Source organism: Nicotiana sylvestris, chromosome 5 (genome assembly GCF_000393655.2).
Source record: "Nicotiana sylvestris chromosome 5, ASM39365v2, whole genome shotgun sequence".
Lineage (NCBI taxonomy): Eukaryota > Viridiplantae > Streptophyta > Magnoliopsida > Solanales > Solanaceae > Nicotiana > Nicotiana sylvestris.
This window is the reverse complement of record NC_091061.1, coordinates 145899030-145921855: the sequence shown is the minus strand read 5'-3', so window position 1 is coordinate 145921855 and position 22826 is coordinate 145899030. Positions and strand designations below refer to the sequence as shown.

Below are 22826 nucleotides of genomic sequence, written 5' to 3'. Positions count from 1 at the left end.
CATCCTTGGCATTTTGTTTGATCGTATTGTTTTTCTTTAATTCAATTATTTACTGTTCTTAGATCATTCGTGTTAAATTATATCACATATCCTTTAAAATGCGTATAAATTCAATTGTTACTCATTTTAAGGGTAAACAATAACAATAACAACAACAATAATAATAATAATAATAATAATAATAATAATAATAATAATATATAATAATAAAAATAATAATAATAATAATAATAATAATAATAATAATAATAATAATAATAATAATAATAATAATAATATGTTCTGAAAAGAATTAAACCAAGACGTCTTTAATATAAATCGAGGAGAAAGAGGGCAAGCACAAATTCCCAATGCTATGAAAATAGTGCTAGGAATGTGATTTGCTTTGATAATCAATAGCATAAGCGTGAGAATTAATAAAAATGGCCCTTTGTGCTTGGGGCAGCTTCAAAGTGGTTCACTAAATATGCTCCTGAGCAATTTTGGTTTTCTAAATTTGCGAAAAAGAGCACTTCTAGTATCTGCCAAATAGTTAACAAACTCTGATTGTTATATTTAACGAGAATTATGAGAAAAAGTTGTAAAAATTGCACGGGGTGCCCTATTTGGCCGCCCCCATTTAACATATACCCATTTTTTTGAAAAGTTTTAATTTGTACCTATTTTTTAAACAACTTCAGTCCCCTTTCTCCTCCTCCTCCTTCTTTTTCTTTCTTTTGCTGCTGTTGGTATTGCTATGAAACTTCAGTTCATAGGAATGATTGCCATAAGTATATTTATCCTTAAAGTGTTTTGGATCAACGCCACGAAAAACAAGTTCTCCTCCCTCTTTTGCATTTATATCGCGAATAAGCCAGAAAGAGAACACATGCTCCTTTACGAGATCTTGCTTCACCATATTGTACCTGCACATATATCATGAATCAAACAGACAAGATTCCAAAAATTGAAAAGAAAGGAAAACAAGATAGAATTGGTTAAAAACTGAACTGAACAAATGAATTGCAGGCCTTATTACCAGGCAGGTGTAGTGTTTCCAATATCAATTTCCTTGAACCAAGCCCAAGTATTCCATCAAACTTTGCAACTATAAATGTAATACTTGGTGCCCGTGTCACCTCAATAAAGTCCTGAAATTGATGTAAAAAATTCTCATCTAGTGTGTTTTCAGAAGAGTAGAAAGGACCATAATATGAGGCAGTGATAACTTATTGCCAAGCAAGATTTCACCTGATCCGTGACTACAAATATAAAATAAACTTCAGCCCTAAAGTTTATCACAAACATAACAAAGCTTCAGCTAAAACATGCTGAAGTTCAGCAAATATAGAACAAAACTTCAGCTAAACATGCTGAAGTTCAGCAAATAGAGAACAAAACTTCAGCTACTAGAATGCTTAAGTTCAGCAATTACAAACAAAAACTTCAGCAAATAAAGAACAAAACTTCAGCTACTAAAATGCTTAAGTTCAGCAATTACAAACAAAAACTTCAGCAAATAGAGAATAAAACTTCAGCTACTAGAATGCTTAAGTTCATCAATTACAAACAAAAACTTCAGCACTTCAGGTTCAGCATTAATACTTAAGTTTGCGTGATTGTCTTTGCTACTTCAGGCCCATATGCTTGAAGTTACGTGAAAAGTGGGTACGTTTGTAATTTTTTTGTAAAGCAGGTATAAGTTAAAACGTGACCCTAAAAGCGGGTATAGATGCAAATGCCCCGAAAAAGTTTAACTAGAAACTCTAGCAAAGGGTGTAGTTAAAGCCCAAAAAACTGCAATACTAAAACTACATCAGACACCAAAAATAGATAAAAGCAACAAAAGTTGCACCTCAAAAAACTGCACCACACTACAAAAATAGATCAAACATAGCATAAACTGCAAAAGTTGCACCTCCAAATATCAATTCATGTTAAATCCTTATATTTCACGGTCCTGCTACATTTAACAACTAGAGTTTGTTAAATATTTGACAGAGATAACTTTTTGCTCACTTTAGCAAAGTTAAAAGATCAAAACTGCTTAAAAATACATTTAAGCGATCATTTTGAACTCACCCCCAAACACAAAAGATTATATCTGTTATTTATCAAGAGTTTATATATATACTCAAGCAGGGGCGGATCTATGTACATGGTTCGAGGTGGTACGCCAGCCGCACGCTTCGTCGAAAACTCTCTCTCTTTCTCTCTCTATATATATATTTAAAGTGCCACCCACAAAACAAAAGTGGATAAGGTACCAGTGGCAAAGGTCCATCTTATGCTTCTGCTGGTTGTGAGTTCGAATCCAGCTGTAAGCAATTAAATTTTTGGCTTCATTCAGTTACAATTAGTACGATGACATAACATACTTTCTATTTTAAGTGTTTGACTTTTAACTAATAAGATAAAATAATAATAAAAAGCTTTACAATTAAAATAATATTCCTAGAAAGCTAAAAGCCTTCCCACTTTCCCCTTTCCCAAAATTAGTCTTTATAACGACCCGGCCGGTCGTTTCATGAGCTACCGCTCTATTTCTCCCATTTCTGCTTCTTTATGTCTTGTTCAGCTGTATTATATGGTATTGGGGTGGTTGGTTCGGGTTCAGAGTAGTTTTGTAGAGAAATGAGATGCTTAGTCTCTTTTGAGTAAATTTAAGTTGGAAAAGCCAATCAGATGTCGACTTATGTGAAAAAGGTCTTGGATGTGAATTCCGATGGTTTGGATAGCTTCATTAGGTGATTTTGGACTTAGGAGCATGATCATAATGTATTTTGGTGGTCCGGGGTAGATTTAGGCTTGAATTGGCGAAATTGAAATTTTGGTGTTTTCTGGTTGGTAGTGAAAATTTTGATATCAGGGTCGGAATAGAATTTCAAAAATTGGAGTAGGTCCGTTGTGTCATTTGTGATATGTGTGCAAAATTTCAGGTCATTCGGACGAGGTCTGATAGACTTTTTGAACGATTGCGGAATTTGAAAGTTTCTAAGTTTTTAGGCTTGAATCCGAGGTTGATTCGGTGTTTTTGTGTTGTTTTGAGTGATCGAAGGCTTGAATAAGTTTGAATGATGTTATGGGATGTGTTGGCATGTTTGGTTGAGGTCCCGAGGGCCTCGAGTGAGTTTCGGATGGTTAACGGATCAAATTCTTGGTTTGGAGAGTTGCAGATTTCTTCAAGTTTTTGTTGCAGAGAATTGTCCTTCGCGTTCACGAAAGGATGGGGAGTAAGGCAGGTGAATTACTCTTTATGTTTGCAATGTTGGTTCCGCGTTTGCGAAGGGTGAGGCAGAGTGTGCACTGCAAACACGATATAAGTCCCGCGTTCGCATAGGGAAGTTGGAGCAGCTGGGGCCCTGGTAGTTGTTCATCGCATTCGCATATGTAGGGTCGCGTGCGCGAAGGCTTGGGCAGCTGAAGCTTCACATTCGCGTGGAAGGACTCGCGTTTGCGAAAGAGGAATTATTGGTCAGTGGAATTTTGTGCTTCGCGAATGCGAGGGAGCTACCGCGTTCGCGAAGAAGGAAATGATCCTTGGGCAGAATGTTTAAATAGTTGCCTTCGCGATTTTTAGCCCATTTCCTCCATTGTTGAACGGTTTTGAAGCTTTTTGAGAGAGATTGAAGAGGGATTCGAAGGGAAACACTTGGAGGTAAGATTTTTGAACTCAATACTCGATTCTATGGTGATTTCTAACTATTTAGACATGAAATTAGTGGGATTTAAAGCCTAAAATTGGGGGATTAGGGCTTGAAATTGGAGAGTTTAAATTGGGGATTTGAGGGCCATTTTAGGTCCGATTTTGATGTTCTTGGTATGTATGGACTCGTTGGAGGATAAGGATTCTATTGATGTAATTTTTATCGAATTTTGAGACGTGGGCCCATGGTCGGGTTTTGCCAATTTCGAATTTTTGAGTTAATTTGATTATTTTTTCTTGGGCTTTGTTCCTTTAGCGCGTATTAATGGTATGATACTGATTTTGGTTAGATTTGGAGCATTCGGAGGCCGAGTTGAGAGGCAAAGGCATTGCGGGCTAGAGTTTGGATCAGATTGAGGTAAGTAATGATTGTAAATGTTGTTCAGAGGGTATGAAACCCTAGATTTCACATCGTTGTGCTACTTTGAGGTGACGCACACGTTAGATGACGAGCGTGGGGTCATGCACCGTTGGGGATTGTGACTTGGTCCATCCCATACGAGTGTTAAGTCGCGTATTTGATTGAAAACTGTTCGATATCATTGTATTTTGGAAAATATTACTATGTTTTGGGCTGAATGCCATATTTAGGTATCGTGCCAACTGTTTTGGACCCTTAGGGGCTTTTCACTACTATTCCTCACTATTTTGACTTAATATATGTACTCAGTCATGTTGTATTCTACTGTTTTTATAACTCGGCCGTATTTACTCCATTTTGACATTTTAAATAATATTTTGGGCTGAGCATCATGTTTTATTGTTGCCTAAGTGGCTTGAGAGATTTCTGACTGAGTGTGGCCGAGGGCTTGTGTGGTGAGGATATCATGGGATCGGGCTGCGCGTCGCAGCAAGTTGTACTGATTTGTGATATGAGAGGCCGAGGGCCTGATTTATTATGCCACGAAATGGCTTGTGATAGCGCTTGGGCTGTAGGAGCCCCTCCGGAGTCTGAACACCCTCAGTGAGCGTGGATACCTAGTGTGAGAGATATGATATTGCCCGATGGGCTATTGTTGTTTCATGTTATTACCCGAGGAGCTGATTACGAGTGATTATGAGGTAGCCCGAGGGGCTGGATCTGTTGATATTTTGCCCGAGGGGCGGTTATGGTACATGTTTTGCCCGAGGGGCTGTTTACGTTTCTATCCTTTTACTCACTGTTTTCATCACTCGTTTGAAACCATTGAAAGATGTTTTAAAAAGGTTTTACTGAACTGAGTTGTTTTTACGAGTTTTATCTGCACATATATTGTTTTGTTGTAGTGCTATGATGTGAAATTACCTGTTTTCTTACTGCTCAGCTGCTTTTACTTTTATTATTTACTGAGTTGGCATACTCACATTACTCCCTTCATCTTGTGTGCAGATCCAGGAGTTTCGGGACGTGATAGTGAGTGCTGACAGTCTTCCAGCAGGTCTCCAGAGTTGACTAGGTAGCTGCTTGGCGTTCGCAGTCCTGTGCTTCTCCTTCCTATCTTATTCAGATTGTCTTAGTATTTTATTTTCGGACTATGTTGTCCTTTCTTGTTCCTAGACGAGTTTGTAGTTGCTCATGACTGGTGACACCCCGATGTCGGGCTTGTGTTATATTTTTGCACTGCTTGTTTAAACTTATATTATGGGATTTTAGTTAATTAATGGCTTTAAATGACTTCTTATGATTTTCTGGTTGGATTTGGGTTTGTGTCGGCCGGCCTAGTTCCACGATAGGCGCCATCAGGACCGGGTCAATTTTAGGGTCGTGACAGTCTCCAGCAAAAGGAATCCCAATTCCCCAACCCCGTCTCCAACAAAAGCATCCCAATTTCTAAGTCCCCAACCTCCACTTTGCTCGTCCAGTCCGTTGACTTCCTGTTCTCACGCTCACCTCTTCAGTTTTTCTCTTTTGTTGCGTCAAAGCACGCTTGTTCACTGGTCACTTCTTTACAGCCACCATTGTAAAGCTTTCTCACTTCCTCTTGTGTATTTCTTAACTCTATGTGGCTGCGGCTGTAGCTATTTTTTTCTCCATTAAATATATGTTTTTGCTCTGCTTTTTTTGTATTTAGTTGGATTTTATTGTACTTGCAAAACTTTATTGTCACTTTTGATATATTTGTTATGTATTTCTTTGGTTTTGTTGAAAATCCTATGCCACTTAAATAGTTTCATTGTAGAAATTAATTTCGTGGCTAAAAGAGAAAGAACATCCCCAATATGTTTGACCAAGAAAATTTTAAAATTAACTCCATTTTAACAATAAAAAGTATTAGGGAAAGTTGAATAATTTTCATTGGCTAAGCTTATTGATGGTTTGAAGTAGTAGAAATTATTCTATATTCCATATTGAGCTACATAAAAAGCTTTCTCACTAGAATGAGCTTTTATTTTATAGGAATTGAATTGAGATGGATAAATTTATCACGAGGTTGGATCATTCTCAGCCAAGTTCTAGTTGTCAATCCTTGAGCCAAGTGAATGCCAATATTTTCCATCTTATAAGTGAACTCGATTTAGGGTCACTTAAAGGCGATCCAAGAGAAAAAATACCTATCGCGGACTATCACCCTCGAATACGAGATGAAGTAAGGAAAAATTACATTCAATAAGATCCTTTCCAACCTTTCAAGCATCAATTTTCCAAAACTCAAATAGGAGGAAGATGCATCAATTTGTTCCAAGTTGGTTCAAGGGCCAATGTTCTAAATGGTTGGAGTATAGTGTGAAGAAAGATGCGGTATATTGCTTATGTTGTTATTTGTTCAAATATGAATTTATTCATGGAAGTCCGGGCGAATTTTATACAAAGAATGGTTTTAGGGATTGGAATAAGGGTCTTGAAAGATTTCATTTACATGTTGGTGATGTAATAGTATCCATGATAAATGTTTCAAGAAGATGCTAGACTTATCTGATCATCATCAATCAATTCAAGTTATTTTGGATAAGCACTACGATAAGTTGAAAGTGAGTATCATATGCATTTAGAAGCATGAATTGATATGGCAAGACTTCTATTATTGTATGGATTGCCTTTTAGGGATCACGATGAAAGTGAAACTTCAACTAATCAAGACCTCTTTCTAGGATTCTTACGATGGCATGAGGACAAGCATCCGGATGTGGAAAAAGTCATATTAGAAAATGCTCCACAAAATAATACTTTGACTTGCCCTATGATCGAAAAGGATATTATCAATGTTTGTCAAAAGAAACAATAAAGGCTATAATTGGAGACTTGAATGGAGATTACTTTGTTATATTAATTGATGATTCCAAAGATTTCTCACACAAAGAACAAATGGCTCTTGTTTTGCGTTATGTTGATAAGAATGGTGAAGTGGTAGAGCAATTTGTTGGTCTTGTCCATATTAGTGATACATCGGCATGCTCATTGAAGGAAGCAATTTACTCTTTGCTTTCGGAGCACTCACTAAGTGCATCACAAATATGTGGACTAGATTATGATGGAGAAAGTAACATGAGGGGGGGGGGAGATAAGTGGTCTCAAGACTTTGATTATGAAAGATAGTTCATCGGCATATTACATTCATTGCTTGCACATCAATTGTAATTAACATTTGTTGCTATTGCTAAAAAGCATTTGGATGTTGAAGACTTCTTTTGTCATGTTAATAACGTGTTGAATGTTATTGGAGGATCTTTTAAGCGCTGAGATTTGCTTCGATATCTTCAAGTTGAAAAGTTGGAGCAATTACTTGAGTCCGGTGAAATTCATACTGGGCAAGAACTAAATCAAGAACGCGGGCTTCAAAGACCAGGTGACACTCGTTGGGGATCACATTTCAAAATATTAGATAACTTTATTGTTATTTTCTCATCTATTATTTGTGTGCTTGAAGTGATTAAATATGAAGGTTCTACCTCAAATGAGAGAAATCAAGAAAAATATCTTTTGAGCGAGATAACAACATTCAAATTTATTTTTATGCTTCACTTGATGTTGAAAGTTTTGGCAATGTCAACTGAGTTGAACAAGATCCTACAAAAGAGGGATCAAGATATTGTTAATGTTGTGGAGTTTCTTAACATCACAAAGAAAAGATTGCAAGATATGAGAGAAAGTGGATGAGAATCTTTACTAGATGATGTTTCCTCATTTTGTGTTATGCATGACATTTTGTTTCCCAAGATGGATGAATCTTATTTTCCTGGAAAGTCGAAGCGCAAGTCTTCCGGTGTTTGTTATTCACACTACTTGCGTGTTGATATCTTTTATGTTGTAATTGATGTGCAACTTCAAGAGCTTAATGACCTTTTGATGTAGTGAGTGGCGATTTGCTTCTCGGGATAGCTAGCTTGAATCCAGCCAATTCTTTGCTAATTTTGATAAAGGTAGAATAATGACTTTAGCAAAATGTTACCCCAAATGAGTTTGATGAAGTACAGATTCGAGACTTGAGTTATCAACTTGATACTTTTATAGTTCATATGCGAGCTGGTAATCCGAAGTTCTCCAACTTACAAGGAATTAGTGATTTGGCAAAAGCATTGGTTGAGGCAAATCTTGTGGAGATTTATTCGTAATGTTTATTTACTTGTGAAGTTGACTCTGATTTTATCTGTTGCTATCGCAACTGTGGAGAGAGCATTCTCATCCATGAAGTAGATAAAGAATGAAGAACGGAATAGCATGGTTAACCAATATTTAAATGATAGTTTAGTTTGTTACATAGAGTGTGATGTATTCATAAATGTAAGTAATGATGTCATTATCGATCATTTTCAAAATATGAAAACTCGTCTAGGACAATTGTAACTAGATGATGTATATTTATAATATTAATATTATTGTTGAAAGTTTTATGATTGCGTCAATTAGTTATAGTTATTATATATTTTTTTCGTTTGATCGATTTGTCTATATAAATAAAAAAGATGAATAATCCGAACCGACGCTCGAGTTGATCAAATTGATTAGCTTGGCACCCGAAACTTCCAAGTCCTGGATCCGCCTCTGTTAACTCAAGTGAAGATCGTCAATATATCACTAAGCACACCAAAGTGGACAATTTGTCTTCTTTTTTCTCTCTCTTCTTTTTAGTTAATTTATCGGGTATCATGAGTCAATTAGTTTAACTAATTCAAATTGGTGTTGTATAACCATCAATGGGTAAGCACACTCTACTATATAATTCTCTGTTCTTGTGCTCGCAGTACTACTTAGACTTAACAGGAACTCCAACCCTACGTTCAGTTCTTTCTATGTAGTAGTTTAGTTTACTGGTTTACTAAAAAGCTTGTTCCTAGCAAAAAATGCTCGAACATGAAGACCAACTTTTTTTTCCTTTTTGTTTTGTGACAACTTATATGGCAAGTAGTAATCAGTGTAAGATCAAAATGACTAATTCTCTGCATGCTCCTTGTGAGCATTTATTCCTCTTATTGCAACAGTAAATTAAAGAAAAAGTATTCTGTGATTAGACAACTTGGGGTCATATAAACAGGTATTTACCTTTACCAAGTATTGGACTCCGAAAATTGGAATAAAGAATGAATTGATAATTGAACTTGAAAAGCATACCTTGTTAGAGGATACATGTTATTAAGGTCACCCACTGACCTTAAAACGAAAAATTTCTCATTTCATATAGGTTAACACGATACTAATTATTGAGTCAAGAACATATGGCGTCTTTTCCAAATACTTTTTAGTGCGACATATAATTAGGCTCCTTTCCTTCCCTTGCATTGCGTTACCAAGTACTACGAGTAATTTATCCCAAATATTTAATTAGCTCGTGTAGTTCACCAATTTCATCGAACACTCTAACTTGAACAAATATCTTGAATTGTTACGATTTAATGAAAATTGAGATATTGGTGAGACCTTAATTTATAGCTTACCAAAGTTATGAAGATATTCGAACATATATTTTGCAAATTAATAATTTTGTCAGTAATAAAAATCATGCAAAATTTATCATTGCAAATTAACCATATGTAACGACCCGATCGGTCGTTTTGAGCTTTTGCACTTCGCTCGCCAGTTCTCGGGCATGACTGGCCCCGTGTGATGTATTATGACTTATGTAAATCATCGGTTTTGGTTTTCAAGGTAAACAGAATGAATTTTGAGGAACAGTTCTCAGTTTGAAATTTAAAATTTGAAAGGATGACCAAGTTTTGACTTGTTAGTATATGATCTCGGATTGGAATTTTTATGATTTGGTTAGCTCCGTTAGGTGATTTGGGACTTAGGAGCGTGATCAGAATGTATTTTAGAGGTCCGTGGAAGGTTTAGGCTTGAATTGGCGAAATTGGAATTTTGGCATTTTCCGGTTGATAGGTGAGATTTTGACATAAGGGTCGGAATGGAATTCCGGAAGTTGGAGTAGATCCTTTGTGTCATTTGTGACGTGTGTGCAAAATTTCAGGTCATTCGGACGAGGTTTGTTAGACTTTTTGATCGAAAGCGAAATTTGGAAGTTTTTGGAATTTTTAGGCTTGGATCCGATGATGGTTTGATGTTTTGATGCTGTTTTGAGCGTTCCAAAGGTTGGAACAAGTTTGAATGACGATATGGGATATGTTGGCATGTTTGGTTGAGGTCCGGAGGGCCTCGGGTGAGTTTCGGGTGGTAAACGGATCAATTTTGGACTTTGGACTTGGCAGATTTTTGCTGGTTTTTGTTACAGACGGATTGTTCTTCGCGTTCGCGGTCAGGGACTCGCGTTCACGAACGGTGTTCTCTAAGGCGATGAATTCTGTCTTCGCGTTCGCGCTTTGGGTGTCGCGTTCGCGATGTGGTGATGCTGTGTTCTTCGCGTTCGCGCTTTGGATATCGTCGTAGTTATGTCCCCAGTAGGTATCGCGTTTGCGTGGCTTGTGTCGTGAATGCGTAGAGCATTTTGGGAGCTTATATTTTTTCTTCATCGTGGACGCGATGGTCGTCCCACGTTCGCGAAAGAGGAGGCCTGGACAGCTTTATAAAGTACTCTATTTCGAGGATTTCGGCCATTTTTGCATTTTTGGAGCTATGGAGCTCGGGAGAAGACGATTTTGGCGGAGATTTTCAGAGAATGGATTGGGGTAAGTGTTCTTCACCCAAATTTGGTTCAATACCATGATTTTGTCTTAATTTTATCATTTAATTTAGGAAATTGGGATGAAAATTTGAAGAAAAATTGGAGAGTTGAATTGGGGATTTGAGGGGCCATTTGGGTCCGATTTTGATGTTCTTGGTATGTATAGACTCGTGGGAGGATGAGAATTCTATTGATGTGATTTATATCGGATTCCGAGACGTGGACTCGGGGCCCAGTTTGGCCAATTTTGGGATTTTTGAGTTAATTCGATTATTTTCGCTTGGGCTTTGTTCCTTTAGCGCGTATTAATGATGTGGAACTGATTTTGGTTAGATTCGAAGTCATTGGAGACTGATTCGAGAGGCAAAAGCACCACGGGCTAAAGTTTGGACCGGATAGAGGTAAGTAATGATTGTAAATACTGTCGTGAGGGTTTGAAACCCCGAATTTCACATCGTTGTGCTATTTTGAGGTGACACACACGCTAGATGACGAGCGCGGGGTCATACACTGATAGAGATTGTAACTTAGTCCATCCCGTATGGTTGTTTAACTGCGTATTTGAATGAAAATTGTTTGTTATCATCATGTTTTGGGCTAAATGCTATATTTGGGTCTCATGCCAACTGTTTTGGACCCTTATGGGATTTTTACTACTTTTCCTCACTGTTTTGACTTAATAATTGTACTCAGTCATGTTGCATCTTTAAAATTTTCTAACTCAGCCTTATTTACTAAATCTTGGCACTATAAATGATATTTGAGCTGAACGCCCTATTTTTGATAGGTCGAGGCTCTGATTGTGAGGTTGATGACTGAGAAAGGCCGAGGGCCTGGTTGTGAGGATTATGTATTTATGGATCAGGTTGCACGCTGCAGCTATATATATATATATATATATATATGTGTGTGTGTGTGTGTGGATCGGGCTGCACGCCACAGCGATATATGGATCAGGCTGCACGTCGCAACGATATGTTGGATCGGGCTGCACGCCGCAGCGATATATGGATTGGGCTGCACGCCGCAGCGATATATGGATTGGGTTGCACGCCGCAGTGGTTATTATATGGTACCTATTGAGCGTGAGTGCTGAGCGTGAGCGCTGATATTTAAGAGTTGAGTCAAGAGTGATTGAGAGGCTTACCCGAGGGGATATATATATACATGTATACAAGTGATGCTTTGCCTGAGGGGCCTGTTTATGAACTTACTGGTTTCACTCCTCCTTAAAGTGAGTTTCTATTGAACATGTTGATTTAATTACTGCTTTCACTCATCTTTAGATTGAGCCTCTATTGAAAATGTTAATCAAATATATTTAAACAACTTTCCTTTGAACTAAAGTTTTTACAAGGTATTCAGAATTTAGTCATTGATTTGGCTTTGTTACTTCCACTAAGATTTTTAAGTTTCGAAATGGTTATGAATTTCTGTTTGCCCGAGGGGCCGTATACGAATTATGTTTTGGCTGAAAAGTCGATTATGATTTTCATCACTTTCACTATAAATTTCACTGAACTTATACTGAAAACCGTTAGAAAGGAATTTTCAAAGGATTTTTGCCGAAATGGGAGTTGAACGAGATGATTTGATTTGTATGCTGTTTTGGAAACATGTGGTATCCTCTGTGGTGCCATGATATGGTTTACATGATTTCTTATTGCTCAGAATTTATTTACTTTTGTTACTTACTGAGTTAGAGTACTCACATTACTCTCTGCATCTTCTGTGTAGATTCAGGTTTTTCTAAATCCGGTAGCGGGTGTTGATCGCTCGGAGGCAAAGTCATCTATGTTTAGCAAGGTAGTTGCACGGCGTTCGCAGCACAACTTCTCTCCCTCTTGTTTTCATTAGACTATATTTAGTATATTTTCAAATTTCTCGTTATATTCAGTTTTTCGTAGATGCTTATGCCTAGTGACTCCCCGATATCGGGCTTGTATATTATTTCTGCACTATTCAGTTGAACTTACATCAAGAGATTTATTTATTAATAAATGGTATAAAAATGACTTTTATTGAATAATGGCTAATTCGGGAGTTGTGTCGGCTGACCTAGTTCCACGATAGGTGCCATCACGACTGGGTCGATTTTAGAGTCGTGACAAGTTGGTATCAGAGCCTAGGTTACATAGGTCTCACGGGTCATGAGCAGGTTTAGTAGAGTCTCGCTGATCGGTACAGAGATGTTTGTACTTATCCTCGGGAGGCTGTAGAACCTTTAGTAAAAACTTCCCATTCTTGAATTCTTGTCGTACGCCCTTGATAGAACCCTTGAAATTCGTTCCACACGTTCGTATGCGTGCAGGAGCGCTCAGTATCACCTATGCATCGGTGGCTTGTGATTTCCTGATCGAGGGGCGAGATGTGATCTCTGTGTATTGATATTGGGCCAGTCTAAAGGACTTGAGGCTGGATTTTGCCTATAGCTTGATCACCGAGGCGTTGATTGTGTGAGCATGGGCTTTTGGAGTTGTATGTCCGATAGTGTCCCTATTAGTGGAAGTGATGACTGGATAGCTATGTGATGAGTATGGTGTGACTATGAGATGTGTGCATATGATTTGAACGAGACACGAAGGGTCTGTTTGGGGGTAGTAATAACTATCTGTTGCTTGATTTTCATTGTGATTTGATGTATAGCCCAAGTTGTAGGTGGGTTGAAGGACCTTTTCATGTCACTTAGTTGGGAAGTGAAGTAAATTTCACGTAGTTATATGAGTTCAGACTCAGAAATATTAAGTGACTACGTAGTGTTTATGCCGGTGGAAGGGTATGAAGAGATGCTAGTCTGAGGTGAAGCAGGTGGGTTATCTCCTGCGGAATGTTCTGAAGTTTGCGTGATCCTTATGTCGTTTATTGGAAGATCTTTGTTACCAGTTGAAGATATGTGTTACAATTTGAATTTGGGTTGCTTAAGAGAGTGGGCTTGACTGTTACGAGAGTGAATGCGAGATTTGCAGAAGATTTGATGTACTAGATGGTCTGTGTTGCACGAGATTATGAAGGATTGAGTTTAATCTCACTATGGTATTATGGTAGTAATAGAGTATATGCATTATGAGTTATTTTATGTGTTTTGATCAATGGCTTCGAGCCAAGTGGGGGAGTCTACTGCTGATCAGTTGATTGCACGATTATGAGATGTGTTGGTTCCGTTTGGGGCACACTGCTGAAATCGGTTATGGCTTACGGAGGTTGAGATCGAGGATGACCCAAATAAAGGAAATTTTGGATAGGGGTCATGGTGTGCTTTATGGGCGTATAAGAATCTTTGGAATGACTTAAGTTGTTATTGGTAAAGGATGTACGGTGCATGGGTCAGGAAGTTGCTTGGTTGCATTAAGGTGAGGATACTTTTTGCGGTATGGGAGTGTTATTGGAGCACAAGTCGTCCGGTCCGTTTGATCAGTCTAAGTGAGGTTTGAGTAGAGTAGATGACTCTCGAGAATGACTCTGATGGGTTCAAGATGTTACATGTAATAATTGGAGATTTTCGAGTTGTATATTTAGCTAGATCGGAGGTTTGCATTGGAGGATGTCAAGACTCGTGGTATTTCTGTATTATTATGGATTCTACACATCAGTATCAGGAAGGTGAAGGTAATGACTTTAGATTCGCAGAAGGTCTTCTCAGAGTGGGTATCTCAGCTGTGGTACTTTTGGAGGTGCTTTAGAGGAATGCGAGGGTTTATGAGCCTTAGGGCGAAGTGATGTTAAGTTAAAGTTCGTGGGCAAGTTTTAGTTAAGGACAGTGGTGTACTAGCAAGGAAACATATCAATTTGAAGGTAATTCGGAAGGAACTCGGAGAATTTGGACAGCTTGGTAGTGGGTTGGATCGGCAGAGTAACAGATATGATCGGTTCTTGGGTGCTTAGGATGCATTAGGTTTTTACATGTGTTTCGTGGCAATGCTCTTAGGTTTTGATGGCCTGCGTAGCTAGGTTGAGTTAGAGGGATTTAGTTTTGACGGTTTGGTATTGTGCAGCTAGAATTCGGAGAGTTCTTGATGGTTTCTACCACGGTTAAAGAGGTAAATTTTCTACTGGTGCGAGGAGCATGAGATGTATAGTGATTTTCTCCTAGATGGGATCAAATGGAAAGTCTTGGCTAGTTGAGTACATGGTAGCATGTAGTTCATAATAGATTATGAACTCTCATATTTATCATAGGATGGTATGGTATATGCGGTATGTTGTGTGGGGCTGAGATTTGCATGTGTAAGGTCTCGGTTCGGTCTTAAAAGGAAGGTCACAAATTCTTAGATAGCATGGATAGTTTCAGATGACTAGATAAATGAGATCACTGATTGGTGTGGCTTGATGAGGGTATATATTTTAGAAAAGGTGATGTGTTTGGGTTATGGATGCTTTATTGATATTGTGACACTATCTTGTCTGATCGACTATTGATATTTAAGGTTTGCTTGGTGGCACAGAAGAATTTTTAGAAGTACCCCTTGTGGGGTGATCGAGTAGCAAGGATGTGTTAGATATTCGGGCGGTGGAGTTGGTATCAAGGAGTTGGGATCATATATGGTGATTCGTGTGCTTTATGGATTTAGAGACTTGGAGTTCTCATGAACAGGTTTTTTGCGGTTGTGGACTGTGAAGGATGTGGGTAATATAGTCAGATGATAGTATGTGCTATGATTCAGTCATTGTGAACCTTTGGGGGGTTATTTATCTGTTGTGGGTGACCAGAATTGATGTGTGGTTCATTGGTAGGCCCAACAGGGATGTGTGTTCTGCACCGGGTCGGAATTGTTGACTCCAAACTGTTATTGTTGAGAGATGTGTCATTTGATTGTTGTTGAGCTTATCTGTGTTCTAGAACGATCTATGAGTTACTCTTCTGTGTTACGAGGAGTTGTGATTTGTTGGTTATATGCGCATATGGTGCGATTCAATTTGAGCTTTATAGCGGAATTTGAGTGAGACGGGTAATTGGGCGTTGCATGATTTGTTGCGCATTAGGTATGTTCTTTCGGACAGATATGGCATTGCGTCATTTGCTTCTCCATGGTTATGGTGATTCACTTTTGGGTGCTAGGCGCTAGGGGTGGGCATCGGTCGGTTATTATGAAAGTACAGTTCGGTTTATCGGTTTTCAGTTTTGTAATATTAATAACCAAATCAAACCAAAGTATTTACGGTTCGGTACGATTTTTTTAAATTTCGGTTCAGTTATTTACGGTTTATTTACTCGGTTTTAAACAGTTCAAGGAAATTTTAAAATTCGTATCTAACAAAGGAGGAGGGAATAACAACGTGGAAAAGTTTGATGTAAATCCTACAATAGTTTTAGTATCCAATCATTTAAGGCCAGAATGTTTTGCTAGAAGAAGACGACAATAGAATCTGTCAAGGTCAGCTTATCAACAAACTAATTGGAGTACTGCTTAAGAAAAGAATTCATTCTAATTTCTTACTGCCTAAATGCAAAACAATTCCACTTCAGATCGAGAACTTCACGTCCAACGACCAACAGGGGGTAAATGGAAAACAATTCCACTTGGGAAGTAACGTACGTGACTGTGGGGGTAAATTGGGTGGGTGGACTTGGACTATTGGCATTTGGGCTTAAGCCTAATATCATAAGATAGGGTTATAACTTCTAAGTTTTGAACGTGAATTTTGGTTTTTCGGTTTAACCAAAATACAAAAACCGTAAACCGCACCGAAAAATCAAAAATTAATAATTTTAAAACCGTGCACCGACTGAAAAACCAAAAAACCAAAATTCATGATTCGGCCATTTTTTCGGTTCGGTCGGTATTATGCCCACCCCTACTAGGTGCCAAATTGCACGTGATTGTTGATTTTGAGCATAGTGACTTGAGGCGATTCATGTGGATCAGTGTTTGAATAGGATTGCGCATTGTAGCGAGGTTATGTGGAGATATGATCCTTCGGGTTACATTTGTGTGCTCTGATTCTTTGATGTGTGACGAGCTCTCAGCATTGTGTTTTGGTGGTATTGTCGAGCTTGTGGTACAACTCTCTTATTTGAGTCATTCTCATGTTTTGAGTATGTTCGGGTTGTTACTTATTGGTGCGCGGATTGCACAAGTTGTGGTTTTAGATGGTATTGATGTGTCATGTCACCAGTGTAGTTGTGTTGGATTAGATGAGATCGTTGGGGATCTAGAATGAATACAAACGGATTCAATTTCAGCATGTGGGAATGATAATATCGATGTTCGGCTCAAAAATTTGCTATGGTTCTTGCCAAAGGAGAGGGAGCTTCATGAATGGTTGATCTGAGAAATGATTACGAATCTGCATATTTCTTTTATCACTGGCAGTATACAGAAGTGTTGGAATGAGGCTTTATTTTATAAGGGGCTTATTATCGAAATTCGGATGTTCTGAGCAACGGCTGTGATCAGAAGTTATCGCTACGAGAGTTTGAGCTATGTGGTATATCATGTAATTGCATCTGAGGTTGGCAGGTATGGCTTGTCACAGCTTGTTCGGGCTTATTCAAAGTATAGATGTGAGATTCTGATCTTGTGAATGATTTCAGAAGTGGAAATGTGGTTCTAAGGTTTATGGGCTAGGTTGGATTGACAAATATCAGTTACATTGTGTTATTGGACCTATATGAGATAGGGTGACGTGGGATCACCTCCGGGTGCGTGCATGGTAAGGTTATACAGCGATTTGATGGTTTTCGGAACAATTTTGGGAACATTCGAGGATGAACGTATGTTTAAGTGGGGGAGGATGTAACGACCCGACCAGTCGTTTTGAGCTTTTGCACTTCGATCGCCAGTTCCCGGGCATGACTGGCCCTGTGTTATGTATTATGACTTATGTAAATCGTCGATTTTGGTTTTCAGGGTAACCGGAATGAATTTTGAGGAACAATTCTCAGTTTAAAACTTAAAATTTGAAAGGATGACCAAGTTTTGACTTGTTAGTATATGATTTCGGATTGGAATTTTTATAATTTGGTTAGCTCTGTTAGGTGATTTGGAATTTTAGCGTTTTTCGGTTGATAGGTGATATTTTGACATAAGGGTCGGAATGGAATTCCGAAAGTTGGAGTAGATCCTTTGTATCATTTGTGACGTGTGTGCAAAATTTCAGGTCATTCGGACGAGGTTTGTTAGACTTTTTGATTGAAAGCGGAATTTGGAAGTTTTTGAAATTTTTAGGCTTGCATCCGATGATGATTTGATGTTTTGATGTTTTGAGAGTTCCGAAGGTTGGAACAAGTTTGAATGATAATATGGGATATGATGGCATGTTTGGTTGAGTCCCGAGGGCCTCGGGTGAGTTTCAGGTAGTAAACGGATCAATTTTGGACTTTTGACTTGACAGATTTTTGCTGGTTTTTATTGCAGACGATTTGTTCTTCACGTTCACTGTCAGGAACTCGCATTTGCGAAGGGTATTCTCTGAGGCGGTGAATTCTGTCTTCATGTTAGCGCTTTGTGTGTCGCATTTGCGATGTAGTGATGCTGTGTTCTTCGCGTTCGCGCTTTGGATGACGTGTTTGCGTAGTTATGTCCCCAGTAGGTATTGCGTTCGCGTGGCTTGTGTCGCGAACGCGTAGAGCATTTTGGGAGCCGATATTTTTCTTCATCGCGGACGCGATGGTCGTCCCGTGTTCGCGAAAGAGGAGGCCTGGGCAGCTTTATAAAGTACTCTGTTTCGAGGATTTCAGCCATTTTTGCATTTTTGGAGCTATGGAGCTCGGGAGACGACGATTTTGGAGGGGATTTTCATAGAATGGATTGGGGTAAGTGTTCTTCACCCAAATTTGGTTTAATACCATGATTTTGTCTTAATTTTATCATTTAATTTGGGAAATTGGGATGAAAATTTGAAGAAAAATTGAAGAGTTGAATTGGGGATTTGAGGGGCCATTTGCGGTCCGATTTTGATGTTCTTAATATGTATAGACTCGTAGGAGGATGAGGATTCTATTGAGGTGATTTTATCAGATTCTGAGATGTGGGCCCGGGGGCCGTGTTTGGTCAATTTCGGGATTTTTGAGTTAATTCGATTATTTTCGCTTGGGCTTTGTTCCTTTAGTGCGTATTAATGATGTGAAACTAATTTTGGTTAGATTCGGAGCAATTGGAGACTGATTCGAGAGGCAAAGGCACCGCGGACTAGAATTTGGACCGTATAGAGGTAAGTAATGATTCTAAATGTTATCCTGAGGTTTTAAAACCCTGGATTTCACATCGTTGTGCTATTTTGAGGTGACGTACACGCTAGATGACGAGTGCGTGGTCGTACACTGTTGGGGATTGTGACTTAGTCCGTCCCGTATGACTGTTTAATTGCGTATTTCCTCACTGTTTTGACTTAATAGTTGTACTCAGTCATGCCGCTTCTTTGAAATTTTCTAACTCTGCCTTATTTACTAAACCTTGGCACTAAAAATGATATTTGAGTTGAACGCCTTGTTTTATTGATAGGCGAGGGTCTGATTGTGAGGTTGATGATTGAGAGAGGCCGAGGGCCTGGTTGTGAGGATTATATATTTATAGATCGAGTTGCACGCCACAACAATATATATATATATATATATGTATGTGTGTGTGTGTGTGTGTGTGTGTATGTGTGTGTATGGATCGGGCTGCGCGCCACAACGATATATGGATCGGGCTGCACGCCGCAGCGATATGTTGGATCAAGCTGCATGCCGCAGCGATATAGCGCTTGGGCTGTAGGAGCCCCTCCGGAGTCTGCACACCCCCAGTGAGCGCAGTCGACTATATATATGGATCGGGTTGCACACCGCATCGATATGTGGATCGGACTACACGCCGTGGCGATATATGGATCGGGCTGCACGCCGCAACGGTTATTATATGGTACCTATTGAGCGTGAGTGCTGAGTGTGAGCGCTGATTGATAAGAGTTGAGTCATGAGTGACTGAGAGGCTTCCCCGAGTGGCTATATATATACAATGTATACGAGTGATGCTTTGCTTGAGGGGCCTGTTTATGAACTTACTGGTTTCACTCATCCTTAAAGTGAGTTTCTATTAAACATGTTGATTTAATTACTGCTTTTACTCATCTTTAGATCGAGCCTCTATTGAAAATGTTAAACAAATATTTTTAAACAACTTTCCTTTGAACTGAAGTTTTTACAAGGTATTCGGAATTTAGTCACTGATTTGGCTTTGTTACTTCCACTAAGATTTTTAAGTTTCGAAATGGTTATGAATTTCTGTTTGCCCGAGGGGCCGTATACGAATTATGTTTTGGCCGAAAGGCCGATTATGATTTTCATCACTTTCACTATAAATTTCACTGAACTTATACTGAAAACTGTTAGAAAGGCATTTTCAAAGGATTTTTCCCAAAATGAGAGTTGAACATGATTTGATTTGTATCCTGTTTTGGAAACATGCTGTATCCTCTGTGGTGTCATGATGTGGTTTACGTGATTTCTTACTGCTCAGACTTTATTTACTTTTATTACTTACTGAGTTGGAGTACTCACATTACTCCCTGCATCTTGTGTGTAGATTCAGGTATTTCTAAACCCGGTAGCGGGTGTTGATCGCTCGGAGGCAAATTCATCAGAGTTTAGCAAGGTAGCTGCCCGACGTTCGCAGACAACTTCTCTCCCTCTTGTTTTCATTAGACTATATTTAGTATATTTTCAGACTTCTCGTCGTATTCAGTTTTTCGTAGATGCTCGTGACTAGTGATACCCCGATGTCGGACTTGTATATTATTTCCGCACTGTTCAGTTAGACTTACATCATGAGATTATTTATTAATAAATGGTATAAAAATGACTTTTATTGAATAATGGCTAATTCGGGAATTGTGTCGGTTGGCCTAGTTCCACAACAGGCGCCATCACGATCGGATCGGTTTTAGGGTCGTGACATCATACAATATGTGCCAATATTACGACCTAATATAAACTGAAAAAATTGGGTGTCTCTTTTTGCCTAATACAAGTATTGCTTCTAAATTAAAAAAGGTTACGACCTTTTTTTTTTCTTCTTCTTCTTGATACTTTCTCTTATTCCTTTGCGAAATGCCGAAATATTGTTATATATCCTACAGATTTGACACATTTATGCCGAGACTTCAACCTGAGAATCTCACTTTGCACCCACAATTTTTGTATAACATGCACTTTCTGTGTTTCAAATTGAATGTTCATTTTTCAATTCCTTTTTATTGTATTTCAAAAGATGTCACTTTCTAAAAGGTAACTATTGAAATATATATATAATCCTTCAAAAAATTACATGGGATCCAATTCTACTCTTTTTCTACAATTTTTTCTCCAATTTGTTCTTAGAGAAAAATACTAAACAATTTACATGTGGCCTCACTTGTGTGTGTATATATATATATTAAAATCGTAGTTAAAATCGTCTTCTTAGATGGTATAGATGATATGACTGATGGTATGATAATATTAAAAATATCAGATGTAGTTATTTTCTATATATATCTAAACAGATATTACTATTGTATTGTAGATATATAAAATATACGGCCAAATCTACTATCGAATAAAATCTGGTTTCTATGTCTATTATAAATTCTTCTAAACTTTGAGTAAGGCTCCTAGCAAAGCTTTCTGGATTTGTATAGTTATTACGATTGCTGAACATTAACAATAAAATTATTTTTTCCGATTAAACTCTTATGTTGTGAAAATCCTACTCGGTACTCTCTCTCTCTTTTATTCTATAGACTTGTATAGTTACCATATTATCTAAATTATGAACTGAGATTACCCCTTTACTACTCTTTGTTTTTAATCAACTCTGTTCATCTCTTCTTCCCAATCTTTTAAAGATTTTAACACTTTTCTTAACTCTTATTTCTTTAACCTCACTCCGCCATGGTTAAACACTTATACCCTTCTTAATTGTTTTCGGGTTTTACTTAACCAGTTTCTCCTAGGAATTTATAGGTTAATCCATCATAATTGTTAAGAAATTGGGAAGCTAACCATATACTAAGAGTGATATCTAATAATCGATCATATGAACATGGAACATAAAACTATACAAAATAACAAAATTTTTAAAATAAACAGGGGTAATATCTAGCAAGAACATAATTTAGATAAAGATGAGTAACTTACATGCTTATAGGAGAGAGATTTCCCTTTTGGGAAACCCGAAAAAGTCTACTGAGCTCTGGGAATTAAAAACGATCACACATAAGCATAAGGCCTTATTTATTTTACAAGCTTAGAGGAGGAACTACTAAAGTATTCATATGGAAATATTTTACAAAGTGTTTTGGAAGGGGGTTGATGATGAAAAGGTTGGTTGGATGTGTTTTCTTCAGAGTGTTTTTCTCCTTCTTCGATCTTGATTTTCTGCTACTTTCTTCTCCTTTTTATAGCTAAATTTTGGAACGGATTTGAAAACTGGATTCCAAACTCTTCTGAAATCTATCTTGTCCAGCCTTGCAGGGTACTTCATTGGGCCTCATCTTCACATGGCTTGGTCGGAGATTCCTTCCGTGTTTGTAATTTTTTCTTCCACTCAAAATTTTAACTTGTCTTTTAGCACAACTACCATTACCTCTTGTCACATCTTCTCTACTTTATGTCACTTGTCACTTTTGTCTTTTAGCACAGCTAGCATTTCTTCCTGTCACATCTTCTTTACCTTCTTGTTTTTCTCATTGGTATGCTAACATTATTGTTCTGTATACCAGCCTGGTGCTCTTTAATTGCTGTTTAACTGGGACTTTGTTTTTAGGTGTCTAAATTATGTATAGCTATTGAATCGAAACTCATTTCTGACTCATCTTCATATGGATCTTGAGCATCTTGATAATTTAGGTTGTTTTCATAGTTATCATCTTCCCCTGAACTTTGGGTCCTTTTTGGATTTGGACTTGGACTTGGACTTGGACTTGGATTCTTAACCATGTGTTTGTCTTGTTCTTCCTTTTCTTGAAAAAAGTTTTCTAATGTCTGTTTGATTATATTTTCTATTTTTTCATTTTTTTCTTTTTTGAAATTATACTCTTCCTTTTTAACGCTTCTCCCTGTGTTAATGTTCTGGGTAGTCTTCTTCTCGATGAACCTTCATCTTCACTTTTTGGCAAAGTGACAGCCATAAACGGATTTGATGTGTCTTTAC

The 22826-nt window shown here is 38.0% G+C and overlaps 1 long non-coding RNA gene across 1 annotated transcript; it reads right to left on the bottom strand.

The window, feature by feature from the left end:
- Positions 1 to 475: 475 nt before the first annotated feature.
- Positions 476 to 22024, bottom strand: LOC104240833 (uncharacterized). The gene is made up of 3 exons (XR_714553.2): positions 21812 to 22024; positions 1019 to 1130; positions 476 to 905 (listed from the first exon to the last, which is right to left on the bottom strand). It is a non-coding gene; the product is annotated as an uncharacterized lncRNA (long non-coding RNA).
- Positions 22025 to 22826: the final 802 nt, after the last annotated feature.